The sequence below is a fragment of the Saccoglossus kowalevskii genome, chromosome 20 (genome assembly GCF_978046115.1).
Source record: "Saccoglossus kowalevskii chromosome 20, keSacKowa6.1, whole genome shotgun sequence".
NCBI classification, from domain to species: Eukaryota; Metazoa; Hemichordata; class Enteropneusta; family Harrimaniidae; genus Saccoglossus; species Saccoglossus kowalevskii.
In genome coordinates, this window is record NC_140660.1 from 14,534,143 (window position 1) to 14,539,160 (window position 5,018).

Consider the following 5,018-nt stretch of genomic DNA (forward strand, 5'->3'; position numbering starts at 1 on the left):
CCGTCAAATAAAGTATAAACAAAGGTTTTGCATAATGCAATATATAGATGATAATTGAACAGTGCAATCAAACTGTCTGTCTGTCTTGACATGTTTTACTGAAATGCCAACATGTAACTATTTACGTTATGCTTCATTAGTTATTAAATAAAAATTGTGTTGATTCTGTTATACAATATATATAATTATTATACATATGTCACCGTAACGACATAAGTTACAGCGTGCGGTATTGCACTGGGTATTTTCATCCTGTCATATTAGAAAACGCGAATTCCAAATATGGAACGATTACGGGAGTAAGCGTCTTCTAATAATAAAAAAAACAAACATGGCTGCCACAGGGTTTGACCGGACCCCACACAAAGACGTTTGCTCAATCTATTATAAACGTTTGGATTTCGGCATTCCCATGATGTATTCCTGGGAGAAAAAGATGTATAATACTCGGATATATACATTCAGACAGTACGCCGTCACATCGACACCCGCTACACGTCGGTCGATACACCGCTGTACTGTCTTCGTGCAAACTTCGCAGTATCCTCGTAATAACTTCATAATATATACAGTTCATACAATAATAATAAATATATACAATTATACAATTGCTTATATGAATATGATCGAGTCTTGATTCAAATGATCCAACTTCATATGAAAATGTTTGCTTACATCTGATTTTTAATCTGTGTCGACACGGCTTGTCAGTTACTTCAAAAGCTAAACCTGTAGGGTAAACAGGCAATGCCAATAGAGTAAACAAGATGTTAAAATGGATTAAGTACTGGCAAATCAAATTCAGCATGGGTTTGTCTCTACCGCCCGTTTTTCGGTTCATTTAGTGTACTTTTTTGAATTGGATTCAGCATCTCTCAAACCCTAATATTATATGCAATAACGTAAATACACGTTTTCCTCGTAAAAACGTGCTGGCTGTTCCCTCTAGCGACTCCCTCCCCGTGTGTACTACCAACTTTTTCTATCAAGTCTTCACGGGTTAAAGTACTCATTTTGCCCTATTTTATCGCTTTTTCGTCGCCCGCTTATTGCTTAATTTTCCGACTGGAAAACCACCACATTTGTACCGCTTTCTTTTCTCGCTCGCTTATTGAAAACACCGACCGCTCGCCCAAACACTGATCACTTGCGCATGAGTGGTCGAAATGGTGGTTCTAATGGTAAAGTTTGGGAATACAACGAGTATTAACTATTATTAATTCCATAACGAATCAAATCTATGACATTATGACGATTTGTATCGTGCGCGAACGCAACTTGAACTGTGACCTTTTGTTACGTGAATGGACCGTGTTCCACAATATGCTGATGGACCGGTACTGTGTTCCGTTTGAATCGAACAGAGCTTGACATAAATAAATAATTTAAAAGGCTTCATAAATAAACGTTATATGTTAAATTTAGTATATTTGGAGGCTGGTCAATGAACAGTTTGTTCTCTTGAAAATTGGGGACTTATCTTTTGGAGTTATCACCAAAAATAATTTACGTAATCGGAATAAGCAAAAAAAAAATGATTTTGTGAAATTCGTTTGTATGATGTACTATTGTATCATCCATTTTGTCAACCGAACGTTACAACCCTGCTAGTGCAAAGGTTAGTTTTATTCTTCCGGGTCAATTTAGAGTTTTGACGACGGATTTTTCACAAATGAGATGAAATTATTACGTCTAGGGGTAGATCGTTAATGGGTGAAGTGATGTTTAAAAAAACATAAGTTGGTCATAGTCTTGCATACATCGCAACAGCAAAGGATTACTTTTCAACACGCATGATGTAAATGTTGCACTCTGTCCATCAGTGAAAACTTCGCCCTTCCCAAATCTGATACCCTGTTAGTTTGATAGTACCATCTTTGTATGCAGTTGTGATCACCAAAGGCAAATATTTTAATATTATGGAGAAGGCTATTGATCATCAAACTTATCGACGCATCAGTAATATCATCAAACGAACTAACACGACAACGTGTTTTGGGGTGCAACGCTGACGGATATGTTACCTTATGGTAGCAATGCTTTATCCGAGGTGTAATCACCAAGATAAATCAATCCGCCTGTGATTAAAAACGTCCAGGTTTGAGTTTCATCTTGGTTCATTTCGGGGGGAGGGGGTGTTTGTTCTTCATCTCTTTCTTTCTTTTCAATCCGATGATTTTTTTTTATCATGGTTCAATGTGATTCATGGCAAATTTCTCCATCTAATATTGTCATAGCACTATATCATATTTTGTTATCCTCATTTTATTAGTGACCCGGGGGATTGGCACAGCGGGTGCCGGACCGATCTGAATGGAGCGTTTCGAAGTCGAAAAAACACAGGCTCTTAAAACAAACAGTTTGACGCCCCAATTTCTTGATGGAGCCTGAGTTCTACCGTGTTATTATTGCGTTCACACACACTGTGGCTTATCGAAATGCTTACTAATTAGGTAACTTGTCACTGATAAAAGTTACTGAGCAAATGTTGAGAAATGTTGTGCAAAAGTACGCATTCTCCATGAATTTTGCAACTTATTATGATCACGGTAAAGAAAAACCTGTCGTTATTTTCAACAGTTTGCTGGATTCTGGTCAAAAACGCGCCTCAAAAACACGTTTACATCAGTTTTCCGATATTTATTTCAACTCTTAGTGATAAAATAAGTCAAGCATTTGAAACAATGACGAGTTTTTCATTGCTCATGAATATTAATTTATGTAAATGAGACGATTTGTTTTTCAACCAATCACGTCATGCACCCCCGGTAGTGTCAATTAAATGAGAGCATATTCTGAAGCGAGGCAGTGCTAATGTTTATGGTTGATCAATCAATCAATTCGATTTGTATTGTTAGCTGTTAGTAAGCAAACGCATATAAATATATATATTCGGATATTTATCTGAGCTGAATGGACAAACAAGCCGATGACATCTGTTTTACATCTGATTTACATGACACAAGCGTTTCGCCTACCTTTACAATTGCAGTATTTATTTATATATAGTGAATAATATCTATTGGCAACAAAACTTACTGTATGTCAATAACCTGTCTGCATTTCGACCGGCTGTTCCACTTAAATGCTGGTTGTGTTGGGAAAGATTGTTACTCATAAAATGTAACATTGCTCTACTTCTCCAAATTTTTATACAATTTACCACACATAAGTAATGATTCAAATTTTAGGACAAGTGTAGATACGTTTCATTTCCACAAGCCATGATTTTTTTTTTTGCTCTGGGGACATACTACAATAAGGCTGTAATTAAATAAACAATGTACACAGATAACCTCAAAGTGCGATGACATTAATATGATTACTGTATGTTCTATCAATATTTAAAGCAGTATACATGTTAACGACAAATGTTTAATTAGATGCGAGAATTTGGTAAATAACACAATATGCTAAGCAATTATACAGTGTGAACTGCCTAGCAGGGGATATCGAATATTGTCACAGTCGTTAAAAATGTCAGACGATTTTTTTTAATTCGCTTTCAAAAAAACAAACAGCGTGTGGGACACACGTGATCATATAGGTTTTAGCAGATTAATAAGGTTCATACAATATAACTATCAATTGAAAATAATGTACTTTATATTTTATGGAAATGGAATTGGTTTTTAAATATATATATATATATTATATATGCCGTAAACAAACTTTCCATGGATTGCAATTCAGTTTCAGCACTTAGTTGGGAATTGCTATTACGGTAAATCAGAGAAATGAGTCTGGAACAGCATTAATTCGTACAAAATGACTGACATTTTATCATTTTAAATCTAATGCTAAAAGCAAAATGGCATGCATAAATGACCCTTGATGTCCGACTGACAAAAATCTGAGGGAAATGCTTGATTTTGATGAATTGTAGACATTTAAAAAGCCTCTACTTAGCCATTTGTAATCTTATGGTCAAACAAATACAGGTACGATAAAACGCCTTCAGATTGATATTTGATAATAATCATCTGGGTCACAATTCCCTGTTCATTGAAATATTTGTACATATGTCAATCTTTGAATTGGAATAATACTTTTTTGGAATAAATCGTCCAAAAGGTGTTGCCATCCTCCAACTATTGAATAATGGTATGTTCTAAAATTTTCTTTCTATTATCGGAACAACTTTGATTAGAGCAGTTTTTATGTCTTTCGCATGCTCATCGACTTGACATCATTGAATAAGACAAGATACATTCGATGTAGTTTGTTTTGTGGAGAAAAACGCAAATACGTTTCAAGCACCATATCCATAAGCCAATAGATGACAATTGTAATACGCATGCAATTGTTTACATTCAAACTATTAGTCTGTACACATAGGTGGGCGTTAGATTGCTTTCGATTCGTTGCACTGCAACATTCGCGCCACCAACTGACTTGTTATTCCTTCAATTTACTTATTTGGCGTTTGTGAGTGAATGCAGCTCCGACATGGTCAACGTGGGTCCTTGTGATGTATGTTGTCAGTCTGAACGAAGTCGTTACGCAACATAACACTTTTGAGCAGTTATGCCAGTTTGTTACATTTTTTTTTATTTATTTCGTCTATCCAAATCAAAAACGTCTTTAAGCAACTACGACAGGAAAGCATAGCATCTTTTTGACAAGGTTGTAATTACAAAAAAAAAACAAATAAAAAATAACTATGCTGTTTTTGAGAGTCATTTATGTCATTTGTATCACAGTTACACATATATTTATGCGCGCACATTCATTTCAATAAAATATGACCCTCCATTAGGACGTCTTATATCCAACACCACGTACCCTCGCTGTCTGTTTACAACCACCAAGTGTATACACACATTTGTACGTAGTTATATTGTATATATTTATTCACAATCTCTTGATGCAGTTGTTTTCTGATTTGGTTGTATTCGTCATGTGAACATTCAAAACAGTTTTATCAATGAATATATCAAAAATAACTCTAAATATATGTAGTTCATAATTAAATTAGATGCATATTCAAAACAGAAAAAAAATAACGAATAGATCAA